The 18,698-nt window shown below is 35.1% G+C and overlaps 1 non-coding gene and 1 pseudogene across 1 annotated transcript; both read right to left on the bottom strand.

Annotated features, from left to right (window-relative positions):
• The window catches only part of LOC103007785 (tRNA pseudouridine(38/39) synthase-like), a 188,828-nt pseudogene that overhangs the window by 114,955 nt on the left and 55,175 nt on the right, over positions 1–18,698 (bottom strand).
• On the bottom strand, positions 285–391 carry LOC114238254 (U6 spliceosomal RNA). Its single transcript, XR_003623656.1, has one exon. It is a non-coding gene; the product is annotated as a U6 spliceosomal RNA (small nuclear RNA).

Here is an 18,698-nt window from a genome sequence, read left to right as displayed (position 1 = left end):
AGTTCCCTGTGCTATACAGTAGGTTCTTATTAGTTATCTATTTTATATATAGTAGTGTGCATATGTCAATCCCAATCTTCCAATTTAACCCTACCCCCCTTACCCTCTTGGTAACCATAAGTTTGTTTTCTATGTCTGTGAGTCTATTTCTGTTTTATAAATAAAGTTTATTTGCATCATTTTTACTAGAATCCACATGTAAGTGATATCATATGATATCTGTCTGTCTCTGTCTGTCTTACTTCACTTTAGCGTGATAATCTCTAGGCCCATCCATGTTGCTGAAAAATATGGAACGTTTCACGATTTTGCATGTCGTCCTTGCACAGGGGCCATGCTAATCTTCTCTGTATTGTTCCAATTTTAGTATATGTGCTGCTGAAACGAGCACCTGAGTTCCATTCTTGAGTCTTCTTTTACTGTATACATTATCCTTATGCTATTTTCCACTTGCTCACTATCTCAAGAATATGTATCTTTAGTCCAGAAAAATTTAAATGAATGCATAAATGAAGTAGAGAAAGAAAATTGAATGGGAAGAGAAAAAGTATACCTTTAATATACATTGTTTTAAGTGAGTGTATTTATTCTATCTACAGAAAAGAGAATGCCTAAATTCTAGAGATTTTAAAACATATTCAGGATGTTCAATTTGCTGTAAGTATTTCTAGTGATGAAAAATGTAACAGAATAGAGAAGATGCTGATTTCAGTAAACTAAGAGGAAATTTTAACTTTTAGGAATCCTGGAAGAATGTGTTTTCTAACTAAACTTGCTATTCTTGAGGATTAATAAGAGGTAATGACAACTGAGGGTGAACAAAGTAGACTTTAGAGAAAAGTAAAATCTATTATCCCTGGTAAGTTAGTACCCTTGCCAAAAATGATCCATGATCGAGTAAGGTGGAGATTTTCAAACTGAGATCTGAGGAACTCTAGGGTTCCTGGTGTCTGCCCTAGCATGATAGGCAGGATTCTAAGATGTCTTCCAAGATTCCCATCCCCTCATATACATGTCCTATAGAATCTCTGGGACTTTGAACACGATGGGATACCAGTCCTGTATTTAGGTTATATTATATATTATAATATATATTATATATTATAATATATATATTTAGGTTGTATTATATATATATAATATATATTATATTATACAGTTAACTTTAAGAAAGGGAGGTGGCCTAGATGGGCCCAACCTAATCACATTAGCCCTTTCTATCTGGATCTTATTGCTCAGAGAGAGAGCTGTCAGGGAGACACACTCCTGCTAGCTCCTGGAAAAAAGCAAACAGCCTTGTGAACTGCATATGGGGACCACATAGCAAGGAGTTGCAGGCATGCTCCAGATGTTGAGAGAAACCTCCACATTACAGCCAGCGAGAAAATAGAGACTTTGGCCCTACAGTTGCAGGGAATTGAATTCTCCCAACAACCTGAATGAGCTTGGAAGTGAATTCTTCAGCAGAGCATCCAGAAAGGAATACAGCCCTGCCAACGCCTTCATTACAGCCTTGTGAGACCCTGAGCAGAGAACCCAGCCACACGGTGCCTGGACATCTGATCTACAGAACTGTGAACTAATAAATGGGGATTGTTTTAGACCACTAAGTTTGTGGTAATTTGATATGTACCAATTGATTACAAACACGTCTAGGAACCTCTATGTAAGCAGGGCTGGCTGAGAGGTCAGTGGTCTAGAGAGCCTCTGGATACTTCAATTCTAGAAACTCTATTTCCATATTTTATATTGTGTAAGATAACTTATTAAAACATTGAAACAACAATGAGATACCACCACATACCTATTAGAATGGCCAAAATCCATACACTGACAACCAAATGCTGGCAAAATTGTTGAGCAGCAGAAATGCTCATTCATTACTGGTGGGAATGCAAAATGGTACAACCACTGTGGAAGATGGTTTGGAAGTTTCTTACAGAACTAAACATACTCATACCACACATTCCAGCAGTCATGCTCCTTGGTATTTATCCAAAGGAGTTGAAGACTTATACCCACAGACTTAAAAACCTGCACATGGATGTTTATAGCAGCTTCATTCATATTTGCCAAAATCTGGAAACAACCAAGATGTCCTTCAGAAGGTGAAAGGTTAGATCAATTGTGATCCATCCAGACAATAGAATATTATTCAGCATTAAAAAGAAATGAGTTATCAAGCCATGGAAAGACATAGAGGAAAGTTAAATGCATATTACTAAGTGAAAGAAGCCAATTTGAAAAGGCTACACACCGTATGATTCCAACTATAATACATTTTGGAAAAGGCAAAACTTTGGAGACAATAAAAAGATCAGTGGTCACCAGGTAGAGCACAAAGGATTTTTAGGGTAGTGAAAATACTCTATATGATATTATAATGATGGATATATGTCATTATACATTTCTTCTAACCCACGGAATGTACAACACCAAAAATGAACCCTAAGGTAAACATTGGACTTTGGGTGATTATGATGTGTCAGTGTAGGTTCATCCTTGGTTTAAAAAAAAAAAAAAAGTACCATTCTGGTGAGTGGTTTTGATAATGAGGAAGGCTATGCATGGCACATGGTGTATATGAGAAATCTCTATACCTTCCTCTCAATAGTGTTGTGAACTAAAACTGCTCTAAAAATGAAGTTTAAGAAAGTAAATTGTTTTGTCACTTCTATATATTGCATTCACTTTTCAAGTGAATTTAAGGATTAAGCAGAAACAGGCTGAAGCAATGGTTCTTTTCTTACGTAAAATCCTGATCCATTTGAAGAACTTTTGCTGGGGAAAAGGGAGTGCTCTAGTGAGAATGATAGTGAAAATAGCATGGCAAAAAGAAAAGATTCCCAGAAGTAGGAAAAGGCACAAAGTTCTGTTTGTCCTGCCTGCAGTCAAACTCTAAGTTCAGAACTCTTGAGGCCAGGGGCTAGGGGGGAAGGGAAAGTGGGGAGGAATAGTCAAAGGGTACAAAGTTTCAGTCATACAAGATAAATAACTTGTATGTAGATCTCCTGTAGAGCATAGTGTCTACAGCTAACGAAACTGTATTGTATACTTAAAATTTGGTAACAGGATAGATAAAGGGAGCAGGAGGAAACTTGGGGAGGGAATGGATATGTTTATGACCAAGATGGTGGTGATGATTTTACAGGTATATACTTATCCCCAAATTCATCGAGTCGTGTACATTATAAATACGTACAGATTTTTATATGTCAATAAATCAATGAAGTGGTTTTAAAATGGCAAGTCATTATAAGTAATGTCTGCATGGTGCTCCTATGGAGGTTCCCAGTATTTCCACCAATATCTGTGCTTCAAGCATGGCAGCAAATAGCACAGAGTGAGGAGTGAAGAGGCCTGTTTATGGAAGTTTTACTGGTAACAAGTACGAACAGATGACATATGAACAATGGGGCCCACTTAGTCCAACCCACTGCCTTGTCTTGCTGCTACATATGATCGTAGGGGAAGGGAGGGCTAAAATCCAAGAATTACTCAGATAAAATTTGTTGCCAAGTGGTATTATAGAAGTTTTTATCTGGAAGATGATTAGGAGAAATGAATGTGATATTCCTTACCTACCTGTATTTTTGAACTTCAACTCATAACTATTATAATCTATAGGGATTTGATGTGAGATTTCATTGGAATGAAACAGGGTCTGACAAACTACCACTTACTATCCAACTTCAGCCCATCCCCTATTTTTGTAAATAAAGTTTTATTGAAACACAGCCAGGCCCATTTTTAATTTATGTATTGATTATCACTGCTTTCATGCTACAACGGCAGAGGTGAATAGTTGCAACAGAGATTACATGGCCAGCAAAGTTGAAAATATTTGTGCATTACATTGCGCCCTTTACATGAAAAGTTTGCTAACCCTGGAACAAGATTCTGTGGTTATAATAAATTTGAGAACTCCTGAATAAAGCAACCTCAGTCATTGCAAACATATAAGAAAGAAACATGCCCACGATTTGGGATGAATACCAGGGAGACTAAGATTTCCAAGTGTCTATTATTGGAAAGTTTTGACCTCAAAACCATTTTAGCTTTATTCTAATCTTAGGTATAACCACCATGTCCTCCAAATATTATCTTACTTGCATTTATCCACAAGTATGCTACATACTGCGCAAAGTCTTGTAACTATTACTCATATTTAATATGCATTATTCAGAAATTGCATGGACCACACTCCCCTGGAATCACTCCACAGGGCATTTAGGGCTACCCAATCTGATTTTGAAGTGTATATTTTGCTTTTTGTTGGACATGCAGATTTTGATATTGATACGGAATTGTGTTGTCTGAAAATATAGAGGCTGTTAATGTTTTACTTTTCCCTCTATTAAAAAAGGGGGCAATTCATAACAACCTTATGGTGAGTGAGAACTTAAAAAGTGACTGCATCTAAATGAAGCCAAAATAATAAATCAAAACTGAAAATTTTTATTTGTCATCTTGAAATTTCTAGATGGATGAGTAAATGACAATAGCTGAGTGAATCAAATGTGTAGATAATTAATGGAACTTTTCATTTACCTTCAGGCTACTCGGTATATTGCAGATCCAGTCTTTGTCTAGCAGTATGGGATATATCAGAGGAAATAAGAGAATGTTATGAGTCTGATACAATATCTTTAACCACAAACTTTAACAAACTGAAGAAAAATCCCAGCTCAAAAACAGAACTCAAGTCTTTGTTTAAGACAATTTGCTCTGCCTGATATCAAGGAAAGAGGTCACTAGTAGTTCTAATCCCTTTCTACCTATAGTTCCTGAAGACAGCTGGATGAATGGCAGAGCAGGCTAAAACAAAAATCATTCATCATCTTTGCTGATATTGGACTTAAGCAGAGCTCAGAGAGTACCACGGTGCCATTTAGATGCATTTTCCCTAAGATGAAATTGCATCACTAAAGATTCCAGGCCAAGAACACGGTGGAAAGGAAAATCGTGCTGCTTCAGCTCGAGAATTTCAAAGGTAATTTAATCTCCAAGGGAAATATCACAGTCTGAATTCACAACATCACTTAGCATATGTAGTCATGTTGCGCTGCTACTATATCAAGAAGATTGCTTGTGCTAATTGAAAATGAGGAAAAATACAGCACTGAGTGGAAAGATGGAGTATCTCCCCTGTGTTTCCACTATTTGCTTGTTATCTGTCTTCTTGTGTGTTGATAATCACACACGATGATTATCATCCAATGATGCCAATTGGAATCTAATAAAAGTTACCAATATCATGTTTTGAAATCTGAGAAAATAATGACAGAACGTTTTATTTAACTTCAAACAAATTCCCTACTTAAATGAGGAATTGTTTAGGACATACCGCAATAGGCTAACTATATTTCATAATAATTTCGTTTGGAAAAAATGATATTAAAGGAGACAAAGACAGTTAAAGGATATTTCAAAACTGTTAACTGACATATGCTCTAAATTAGTACAGCGCAGCAACGTCCAATATGTGTGTCCTCACATGTAATTCTAATTTTCTAGAAACCACATTAAAAAAGATAAAAGGGGGCTTCCCTGGTGGCGCAGTGGTTAAGAATCTGCCTGCCAATGCAGGGGACACGGGTTCGAGCCCTGGTCTGGGAAGATCCCACATGCCACGGGGCAACTAAGCCCATGAGCCACAACTACTGAGCCTGCGCGTCTGGAGCCTGTGCTCCGCAACAAGAGAGGCCGCGATAGTGAGAGGCCCGCGCACCGCGATGAAGAGTGGCCCCCGCTCGCCGCAACTAGAGAAAGCCCGCCCGCAGAAACGAGGACCCAACACAGCCAAAAATAAATAAATTAATTAAAAAAAACAAAAAGATAAAAGGAAATGAGTGAAATTATTTAATAATATATTTTATTTTCTCTAACCCAATAAATCCAAAATAGTGTCATTTAAAGCATGTACTCAATATAAAAATATGAGATATTTTCCTTTTTTTCATAATTTGTCTTCCAGTTATGCTGTGTATTTTACATTTATGGCACATCTCAGTATGGGCTGCCCGTATGTCAAGTATTTAGTAGCTGTGTGTCACTAGTGGCTACTGTATTGGCAGCAAAGGGCTAGATTATTTTACAAGCTATATACAATGGAGTATTTTCCCACTTAACATTAATAATTCTATATGCTTCTTTGGTCAGCATTTAGCTATGGTATTGGATAGAGCATGTCTACAGGGTATATGAGAAGTGGTTTAACATAGCACATTTTCTGCAGTGAACTACTGAGTAGATGATTTGAACATAAAAGTAGTTATGTTTTTGTGGCTCAACACTTCAAATGTTTCCTGACACAGTGATAAGAGACTATTTTAAAGAGATTATTTTCTTCCTTGCTTAGTTAAGCTAAGGCTGACTGTTCTACTTACTGAGAGCTGCAATGACACGGGATGTAACTTACTGGGAATTCTTGTTGTTGTTATTATTTTTAATTTGGTGATTACACAAAGGCCTACTTGGTAGTCACCAACTCCTGAAGGTAGAAATCCTGTATATATCTTTTCCCCCTTTTCCTATTTTCTGTGGTTAGTTGTTGATACCAACGTACTGAGCACTTGAGCACGTCCAAGGCATTTTCTGGTTGACCGGAGGTGCCTTGAGTCCGTGTTAAGTCTTAAATAAAGGATATTTTCAGAAACACAGGGTTAGAGATCAAGCAAACTATTGGCAGTGTTACGTTTCTAAGCTTACATATGGATAGGGGTGCATTTTGTGAGCAGGCCAGCTGAGACATGAACTGCAACAGAATTTCACTAGATTACTTAGTCAACTCAGGCACTAAGCTGCTGAAAATCAGAATTTGGGACCTGAGAATAATTGAGTTTGAGAATTGTTTGGGGACTGAGAGATCACAGTCCCCAGTGCACCTCATTACACAGACAGAAACCTGGATTTCACCTTTAACTCTTCCTTCTCTTTCTCCCTCACATGCAAATCACCCTCACTCCCAGGCCTGTCGATTCTTTCCCCAAAATAGCATTCATCTACCTTCTTCTCTAGTCTCTCACGGCTCCTCCTTTAATTTGGTCGCTCATCATGTCGTTAGGATAACTATTATTTTTCTTTGCCCAAAGACCAATGAAGAGTCTGTGTCTCCCCTCATAACTCTTAATGGAAATATACTGGATCTGAATTTTAGAGAGGAGTTTATTCAAGTTTTTCATGCTCTTATGAAAAAGATGGCTAAATTTGGGCTGTATTGAAATAGTCATGTGGATTGGTTACTGATTAAATGAATATACAGAATGACTAGTTAATGTAACTCATGTAAATTGCAGTAGAGTCTCTATTGCTTAACCCCAATCCCTTGTCTATAGTATTGAGCAGAAGGGAAAACTTATTTTCCCGGAAAAGGAAAATGTATAGGTTCATAAATGTAGTGAGAAGATCTTGTTGACAGGAGAGTGGTATAATCATGATGTTAAATATACTTGAATATGTTTTTGTGTTAGTAAAAACATGTACTAAGTCAGTTGAATTAGACAACTAGGACTTTATTAATAAAAACACATGTTTGTCATCAAGGTATGAAGATGCAGGCAAGACAAGGAAGAAGATACTTTATACTTCCATATTTATGTGACCATAGAAGTCAAGATAGCAAGGAAGATAGTTGGAAACTAAGTAAAAAAGAGGTTTTGATCATGATAAACTCTGCATGTGCCACCCTAGGTTGCCCTGGTTACTGCTTCCCTTCATGCTCATGACATGATAATGGACAAAGCTGTGGGCCAGAGATGAGCAGTAATGTGGTGTGAAACCATACATATTCCTTATAAGCTTTACTATAGTTAAATGAAAACAAATTTTTAAAGAAGGATGACATTTTTATTTTATTTCATTAGTTTGCTAATTTCTCTGATATTATGTACAATCCCTGTTAATTAGTTTTTTCCTTCTTGAGTTCTTCATTCCCAATTACTCTAACAAAATTCTCATATATATGTAACTGTGTCAGAATCACAACCCATTCTCCACAGTTTCAGCAGTAATTATTAATAGTGTCAACAAAATATTAATCAATAGTCGATCTAAGAAAGAAATGGAAAATTTTATTTGAGCCAACCTGAGGATTATAACCTGGAAGACAGTTTTTCAGAAAGCTCTGAGGACTGTCCTGCCTGTTCGAGGTCAAAGCACAGTTACATAAGTTTTTGAGACAAAAGGTTATACATCAAATGATGTATTATTGACAGTTTACACAATCCAGATCTACATGTACAAAGTGAGTAGTCAGTCATGGGTCATCATGGCCCCTTACAAGATTAAGAAGGAAGGTTATCTCCTAAGGAGTTGTGACCCTTGATGAAATTAAGAAGGAATGGTGTCTCCCAAGGAGGTCTGGTTAATGGAGGTGCCCAAATATACATTAAATGGGAGGGAGGAGATCCAAAGGGAAAAGAAAAATTTTATGTTTAAATTTTTCTCATCTTGCCATAAAATATGAATTCTATTTCATCAATTGGATATGTAAACAAACTTCCTTTATGACCAAATCTGCAGAGTCAGTCTTTACTTTTCATGAATTGTATGAGGCTATCCATTTAAAAGAGCTTAAAGACTATTCAGTATTACCATTTCTGAACATACGAGGCACGTGCTCATCTCCAGGTATTTGACTTGTCTCTTCACTATGCGTGGGAGGTTCTTCTCCTAGATATCTCCACGGCTTTTACTCCTTTACCTCTTTCAAGTCTTTGCTTAAATGTAATTTTCTCAGCAAGGCCAACACTGGCAACCCTACCTAATATTCCAACTCCCCCTTCTTAATAATCCCAGTATTCCTTACCCTGCTCTATTTGTTTTTCTTCTCTAAAATACACACACACAAAGGCAGAGATTTTTGTCCATATAATTCGTCAATGTAGCATTGACACCTAAAACAGTATCTGACACATTATATTTGCTCAATAAATATTTTTTATAAAATGATTGCTTTTTTTTTTTTTTAATTTACTTATTTAGTTTTGGCTGTGTTGGGTCTTCGTTTCTGTGCGAGGGCTTTCTCTAGTTGCGGCAAGCGGGGGCCACTCTTCATCGCGGTGCGCGGGCCTCTCACTATCGTGGCCTCTCTTGTTGGGAGCACAGGCTCCAGACGCGCAGGCTCAGCAGTTGTGGCTCACGGGCCCAGTTGCTCCGTGGCATGTGGGATCTTCCCAGACCAGGGCTCGAACCCATGTCTGCTGCATTGGCAGGCAGACTCTCAACCACTGCACCACCAGGGAAGCCCAAAATGATTGATTTTTGCACTGAAAATATGGACTGAAATGTCTATGAATACAAAAATCCATATCACATTTAACAATTCCTAGTGGTCAAAAATGATTACAATTCTCAGTTACATAAGATCTATAATTTAGTCAACTCTTTTCTATTCTAGGTAAATAAAAAATTAACTCTGTGCCATTTCTTATGCTATTATCCCAGCTTAATAATATTAATTATTCCTCCATCTCTGTCAGTTAACCAGTTACCTTTGATTTACTTGTCAAGCAATTTACTTTAGAAATTTAAATCATGTAAGTCCTAAGAAAACAATTCATTAAACTTGAGAAAGAAACCAAATGTTATTATGTATATATTAAGCATTTGCCTTTTATTTCCATGAGCCTAATACACTGACAATAATATGACAGTAACTCCCTTTGGTAACTAATATATAATATAAATGTACAGGTCTGGCATAATGCCCAAAACAAGTAACCTGAAAATCCTTTCATGAGAGAAATCCAGAAATACTAAACAGAATAAGACAATTTTATAAGCAATGCATTGCTGAATTTACAAGAAAGAAATGGAAATTTCCTGTGATAAAAACAAATAGGGGATTAAAAACCCAGAAGGAGCTGAGTCCATCCAAGAAAACAGAAACTATTATTGAAAATAAAGGTAATTTAATTAGGAAATTGGTTACATAAGGGGTAAAAGAGCTGAAAGACAAGGAGGGTACAGTGAATAAACCAAGAGATTAGCTACATCAGGAAACCACCTGCATCCTAATTTCATGGCTGAAGTAATGGAGAAATCAAGAGGAGAAGTGAATTGACTGAGTTCTCACAGTAAATGGTGAAAACAGTTTGGCTACAGAATCTGTGTTCTTACCCACTGTAATATAGGATCTCACTGAAGAATAACAGGCAGATAAAGAAAACAATCAAACTGATCTTTTAAATGGGAAAAATGTAATAATTAACATTAAAATCTTAACAAACATAGATAAACAAAAAACACTAAATGGGAAACTACATATGATTCAGTTACCCAGAATACATAATGGGGAGAAAACAAGTAAATGAAGAAGTTAAGAGATATGGAGGAGAGAATCAGAAAATAAACATACTTCTAATCAAATGCCAGAAACAGAGAATAGAAAGAATGAATGATTTTTCCTCCCTGAATTGGTGAAATAAATGATTTTTTTGGAAGGAAGAAACAAAATAGGTAGTCCTGGTAGGATAAATAAAAATAAATCCACATTTAACATAATATAGCATACCAGAAACAAGTAGAAAAACTGAAAAGCAACTGGAAAAAAGAGTTTATTTACAAAGGAATGATAAACTAATAGCAGCTATCTCAATGGCACTAACAGTGTCAGAAAACAATGATTGATAATCAAGAATAAATTTTCAAAGAGATGAGGGAAAATAACTGGCTTCCTAAAATTCTATACCCAGCTGAGATTTTATGCAAGAATGAAGGTATAAAGAACATTTTCAGGAAAATGCACACACACATACAAAACAAAAAACTTTCCTGTTAATTACATTTTTTAGCAATATAAGTCATACTTCTTTGTCTTATTTAATGTTTTGAAGGCTCGAATTACACTGAGTTTAATTGAGACTTGATTTTTTTCTACTTGCTTAGTATATATTTGCCCATCCTTTTAATTTTAACCTTTCAAATAACATTTTTTTAAAAATGATATCATGTACATTATACACTTGGATTGGTTTTATGACACAATGTAAATTTTTTCATCTTAACGAGTGAATTAAGCCCAATTAAATTTAATAACATGACAGATATGCTTGGCATTTGTTCTATATGTGTCTTACTATGTGACCTCTTGTTATTTGTTTTTTAATATTTATTTATTTTGTCTGCGCCAGGTCTTAGTTGTGGCATGCGGGATCTTTAGTTGTGGCATGTGGACTCTTAGTTGTGGCATGCATGTGGGATCTAGTTCCCCGACGAGGGATCAAACCCCAAGCCCCCTGTATTGGGAGTGTGGAGTCTCACCTACTGGACTGCCAGGGAAGTCCTCCTGACCTCTTGTTATTTTTTTAACTGTAGTCTTCTAATAGGAAGTTATGTATTATTTTAAGGATTATCTTTATTATAATTATATATAAATATAATCTATAATTAAACTTTTATATAATACCCTTGCCATAATATGTTATTAAGAGAGAAGACTGAATATCATAAATATGGCATTCCTGCTTAGAGGATTGTTAATTAATATGACTGTAAGATTCATATAGAAACTTAAAACAGCAGTACAGAAAAGTCCTGAAAAGGGAGATCAATGAGGGGAAATTAACCCTACCAGATAATAAAACATTATATAAAGCCTCATTGATGAAAAATCATATAGAGAACATACAAACAAAACAATGTAACAGAATGAAAGTTCCAGAAACACACAAAGATATACATGGAAATGGCATCAAATATCAATTTGAAAAATGACTTTTTAGTAAATGGTTTTGAAATAGTTATGCAGCTATATGAAGAAAAGAAATTGAATCCACTTCTTTCATCAAATGCCACGATCAACTATACATGTGTCAAATATTTAAAAGAAAACGATGAGAATATAAAAGTAAAAAAGAAAAAATGGCAAATTTCTTTACAACTTTAAAGTGGAGAAAGCCTTCCTAATGACTCTGAATCCAGAAGTCATCAAAGATCAGTGAAGTAGGCTATTAAAACACCTGTTAACTTCTGCATAGAAAAAATTATCAATATCAAATGATAATGACATATTTGGAAATAACTTGAAAATTATATTACATACAAAGTTTTTATCTCCCTAAAGTAGTATTAAAGACTCTGATAATTCAATAAAAATGAGGAAAGTATATGAATAAACAAGTTACAGAAATTACAAATTGCCATTAAACATAAAAAATGTGGTCAGTGTCACTCAAAATAAGATAAATACAAATTAGAAATTAAAATTTTGTCGAGGTAATATAATTTACCTATCAGATTGCCAAATAATCTACAAGTTTGATAACTCCATTGTCAGGTCCTAGGGAAACATGCATTCTCCCATGCATTGCTGATGGAAGTGCAAAATAGTAAAATTCCCCTGAAGGGCAATTTGTAAGTATCTATTCAAATGACAAATGCATTTACCCTTTGATGAAGGGATCTTTCCTCTGGGGATTTATGCATGCAGGAATTAGACATCAAAAAAGTATGTTTATTCACTGCTTTGTTATTTATAATGTGGAAAATAAGAAACAATCCAAGTGTTCATCCATAGGGAATAATTAAATAAACTGTGGTACAATCATACAATGGAGTACTCCTCAGCAATTCAATGAGTGAGCTCTCTGTATACCTATACAGAAAGCTCTTCAGTATACCATGTGAGAAAAGAAAAGGCAATGTCCAATAGTATAGTATAATACTTAGAATGTATGCTATCTTTTCCATAATAGAAAAATAAGAACATACATTCATAGTTGCCTATTTTGGGTTAATAAAACTCTGGAATTATGGACAAGAAGCTGATAAAAGTAGCGATCTATGTGTGTGTATAGAAGAGAAATGAGAGTTTTTATTGAATCAATCTACTATTGTTAGCTATATTAAATATATTACTTATTCAAAAGTAAAACTTTTTTTTTGGCCGCACCACTCAGCACATGGGATCCTCGACCAGGGATCGAACCTGCTCCCCCTGCATTGGAAGGCGGAGTCGTAACCACTGGACCACCAGGGAAGTCCCCAAAACTAGATTTTTAAAGTTGAAAAGATATAAACATACAACAAAAGAGAGAGGAGGCAACAAAATTTTGAAAGTTGGAAAGCATATAGAATGGGAATAGATGATTTGAGCTACCAGCAATACAGAAAGCCAAGAAGCCAGTTTTATTTGAGCCACAGAATCCCAGAATGATTCAGGATTGAAAGTAAGAGTAAATGGGTGGAACTGAAAACTGAAAGTTAACTAAAAGTCAGTAAAAGAAGTAGGTCCATAAACCTATTTCACAAAAAGTAGGTGATTAAACCTCCATCAACCTGGCAGAAGAGTATACTCTCTGGAGATGCTAAAGCAAGAGACTGTGTAATACCAGGCACAACTGATAATAGGCGCACTATACTAAAAATGGGGGAAAAGCAGAGGGAGCGATGATGGGAAGGAAGAAGAAAAGAGGTCAAAGAGGTGGAGAAGGAGAACTAACATTCACTGAGTAATTATTATGTGCCAGAGGCTATTACAGCATTTTAATTGTGCTAGCTCATTTAATCTTCACAACCACTTCATGAGTTATGTACTATAATATTCTCTGTATCACATAAGAAGAAATTGTGATATAGTAAGTTTAAGTCATTTGACTAAGATGCAAATCTATTAGGTGACAAAGCTGGGAATTAAGAAGACAGTCTGCTTCCAGAGCCCATAACTTTGAACACTACACATATTAAAAGGTAAAAACGATGGGCCACTTCACCATCTTGGTTCTTAGAAAATTCACAGCTGAGAATATATGCCCCTAACCCACCCACTCACTGCCATTGCTGTTGGTATGACTGCCAACATTCCTCTGGATAATATGATCAACCCAAAGAAGAACAATATATTCTAGCAATTGTGAGTATTACAGTGAACTACTTCAGCCCCACACATGCACACAGAGGAAACTCCTCCAACTCATTTTATGAGGCTAGAACAAACCTCAAGGACAGACAAGGACTATAGGAGGAACAAAAAATTATAAGTAAATCCCAATTATAATTACAGATAGACCTAAAACTCTAAATACTAGCAAAGTGATTCCATCAATGTGTAAAAAATAATATATCATGGCCAAATATATTTCAGCCCAGGAATACAAAGACAACAGAAAATCTATTAATTTAATTCAATGTCTTACCATATTAACAGAAAAAATCTTTGAATTGTATCAATAGATAACTGATTTTAAAAAATAACATCAAACTGAGAATGGAAAGGAAAGAACATCCTAAACATGATAAGGGTATCTACCAAAAATCTGTAGTAAACGTCATCCTCAATGGTGAAACTATAGGAACACTCCCTTCTAAATCATAAACAAGAGAAGACAGTCAATATTATCATTAGCAACATAATACTGGAGATCTTCAATAACATAAGACAAAAAAATAAAAAAGAAATACAGTCAGCCCTCCATATCAGCAGATGCAGAACCCACAGACATGGAAGGTTGACTGTATTAGATTTAGAAAGGAAGAAGCAAAGGTATCATCATTCACAGGAAAGTTTCTACAAGAGAATTTACAAAAAAGCATTTTATATTAAAAAGATAAAAAGAGCTTCAAAAGTTCCTAGATACTAGATCAATATTTCATTCATTCATTCAACAAATATTTATTAAACACAAACTATGTGCCAGGCATGGTTCTAGGCACTGAGGACCCAGCAGTGAACAAAAGAATTCCTTCCCTCATGAAATTTACATTCTAATAGACAGGAATCAGTAGTATTCCTATCCATCAATAAAAGGTAAAACGAACCTATTTTAAATATGCCATTACATTAGCAGCAAGACAGTAAGATAACTAGGAATGAATATTAAAAATAAAAGTTCAAGTCCTTTATAAAGAAAATCATAAATTTTATTGAAAAACATGAGAAGACATAAATAAGATATCTATGTTCTAGAATGAGAATAAATATGTGCCATTTCTCCTCAAATTAAACCATAAATTCAATCTCTGAATCCCAATCAGAACACCCAACAGGTTTTCTCACAGGCTGAAAAGCTGATCCAATAATTAGTGTGGAAGAGCAGGACAGACTATTCATGGCATTTTCCCTTGCCTGTTTTCTCAGTAGAGAGTGGAAAATCCAAACGGCCCTTTCCCAGACTCCCTTGCAGCAAGGGTTGAACATGAGATTCTGTTTTGGCCAATGGTATATAGAGAGAAATCTAACAAGGGCTCTGGTAAGGCTTTTGATTTCCAGTGAGACACATCGCAGGGGGCACCCCTCTCCACTTCTCCCTGTCTTGAAAATGATACTGGAAGCTGTGGGCAGACATCTTCCACCCTTGAGGAAAAGACCAAGGGACTCATAGAGGCACCAGCTCTGACATTGCCGAGCTACTGAAACAACGCCAGCAGCTACCTACATCTAGAATTCAGGTTATATGTGAAAAGTATGCTTAAATCATGTACATTTATCTCCTCTGATACTTGCAGATGAAATTTTTCTAATTTATTCAAAAAGTAAAGGGCCAAAAATAGCCTAATTTCAAAGAAGAAAAAAGAGAACTCTCCCGACTAAAATTCAAGACTTAGTATATATCTATAGCAATTTAAACAGTGAGATATTCATTCAAAAATAGGAAAACAAAGACACATGCAATGAAATAATGAAGGTAGAAATAGATCTGCATGTGCATTTGGAAATTTGTGTATTACTATATCCTTCAAATCAATAGTAAAAGCAAGGACCATTCAATAATGACTTTTGGATAATTCGCTATTCATATGGGAAAAGATAAAATTAGATCACTACTTCACATCATATATCAAGATAAATTCTAAATAGATTAAAGACAAGTATGAAAATTAAAACTGCGAAATTCAGAGGAAAATATAGGCAAATATCTTCATATTTATTGTTTCACAGTAGAGAAGAACTTCTTAAACAAGATACTAAAAAATCATACAAAGGAAATATTGATACATAACACTACATAAAAATGTGAGACTTCGTTTATGAATACATGCCATTAAAAGTGACAAATCACAGATCAGGAGATTAAATTTGCAAATGATATAAATAACAAAAGATTACTATCTAAAATATACAAAGAGTTCCAAAAATAAATAAGAAAAAAACAAACATCCCATTAAAAACAGGTCAATTCATCCCACCCCCACTTCCCCCTTGGTATCCATACATTTTGTTCTCTATGTCTGTGATTGGGATTGACATATATACACTATTTATACTATGCATAAAATAGATAACTAATGAGAACCTACTGTATAGCACAGGGAACTCTACTCAGTGCTCTGCGGTGACCTAAATGGGAAGGAAATCCAAAAAAGAGGGGATATATGTATACATATAGCTGATTCACTTTGCTGTACAGTAGAAACTAACACAACATTGTAAAGCACCTATACTCCAATTAAAAAAAAAAACTAGTTCCATCAATAATATAAAAAGTGGTAGACTTCAAAAAAAAAAAAACAGGTCAAAGTGTATGATAAAGTCATTATATATAAAATAGATAACTAATAAGGACCTACTGTATACCACAGGGAACTCTATTCAATACTCTGTAATGACCTATATGAGAAAATAATCTAAAAGAGTGGATATATGTACAGTAAGTCCCTACATACGAATGAGTTCCAGTCCAAGAGCGCGTTCATAAGTCCAATTTGTTTGTAAGTCCAACAAAGTTAGCCTAGGTACCCAACTAACACAATTAGCTATATAGTACTGTACTGTAATAAGTTTATAATACTTTTCACACAGATAATACATTAAAAAAACAAACACAAAAATATAAAGAAAACATTTTTAATCTTACAGTACAGTACCTTGAAAAGTACAGTAGTACAGTACAATAGCTGGCATACAGGGGCTGGCATCGAGTGAACAGGCAAGAAGAGTTACTGACTGGAGGAGGGAGAGGAGGTGGGAGATGGTAGAGCTGAAGGATCATCAGCAATAGGAGACGGAGGGTAAGCTGCAATTTCACTCATGACTGATGTTGATGGCACAGGTTCTGGTTCCTTGCTGGATTCAATTCTATCTACCCTCTTGAAAAAACGATCCAGTGATGTCTGGGTAGTAGCTCTTTTTTTCTCATCATAGATGACATGGTAGCACTGGATTGCTACACCACCACTGCTTTTACACTTGCTTCCAGATATCTTGGGCTTCAAATAAAGATACTGTACTACTGTACTCTATACAGTACTGTACAGTAAACTACATAAAAGCACAACTACTTGTACAGGATGCACACACGTGACAATGTACACCAGACACCTGAACTAACTTAGGTGATTGGACGTGGGAACGCATGTTTGCATCTTTGAAAGTTTGCAACTTGAAAGTTCATACGTAGGGGACTTACTGTATATGTATAACTGATTCACTTTGCTGTATAGCAGAAACTAACACCACATTGTAAATCAACTATACTTCAACAAAAATTAAAGAAAGTTACAAAAAATTTCTGAATGGCCATTAAAAAATATGTTCAAAGCCTTATTATTCAGAAACATACAAAATTGAAACAATACTGAGATACAATTTCTCACCTGTCAGACTGACAAAGGTTAAAGGGTCTTACAATAACAATTTAAGGTACAAATATGAAAATGAGATTCATGTTTCAATGAGGCTGAATATCCAAAAAAAGGGAAAAATCTAAGAAGTCTATCAATAGAGGAATGAGTAAATTAACTGTGATATTAGTATATATTGACCAATACATGGCACTGAAAATCAATGAACTAGATTTACTTGAATCAACACAGATAATTCCTAAAATCATAATGTTGAGTAAATACAAGGTTACAAAATTATCTATAAAGGCTAATGTTGTTTTTATTAGCCTTGTGTTTTTATTAGGTTTATTAGCTTTTATCAAGCTTATATAAGTTTTAAAATAACATAAAATAGTACCACATATTGATTATAAACACACATAAATATATAGTAAAATTTTAAAACTTGGCATGGGGATGCTATACAACTTCTCCATGGGGAAAAAAGGAAGAATTATTTGGATTAGTACATTATTTTCTTTTAAAAATCTGATACAAATAAGGCAAAAATTACTATCTGTTAAATCTGAATGGAGATCATATTTTTTACTTTTGTTGTGCATCTGAAATATTTTGTAAATTAAAATGAAAAAAAAAAGTGAAATTAAAATGGGAACGTTTAGATGCGGATCTACCAGTGAAAACGCACTTTCATGCCACCAGAGCCCGGACATTAATACTGTGTATATGTGACACTAAGACATCCCAGGCAATTCAGCTGACTTAGTCCAAGATTAGTCAATATAGGAGGAAAAATAAACATAAAACAAAGCATCAGTTGGAGAATTGATTGCTTTTTGACTAGTCTATTCACTCAAAATTATTAAATGGCTATCATGGGGCAGGGTTTTGCAGATTTTTACAAGCTGTAAGTAACATTTCATAAGCAGCCTCATTAGAACAGCGTTGGAATAATTTTCCATTAGAATAAAGGGTTTATTGATGGTCATCTTTCATAAGGTGAAAGGGAGGAAAAAAAATGGGCAGATTTCTCCCCACGTAAAATACTGCTTTATAAAATGGTTTTAACTTTTAGCATAACAATATGATCATAATGGAAAAGAAGACTAATGCAGGCAAATGCAGCTTGATCCCATAAAATGAGCAAGTAACCTTGCAACTACAAAGGAATTCAGGATCCTAAAAATTAGGTC

Source organism: Balaenoptera acutorostrata, chromosome X (assembly GCF_949987535.1).
Source record: "Balaenoptera acutorostrata chromosome X, mBalAcu1.1, whole genome shotgun sequence".
Classification (NCBI taxonomy): domain Eukaryota; kingdom Metazoa; phylum Chordata; class Mammalia; order Artiodactyla; family Balaenopteridae; genus Balaenoptera; species Balaenoptera acutorostrata.
Note: the sequence above shows the minus strand (reverse complement) of the source record. Positions and strands in the feature narration are given on the sequence as shown.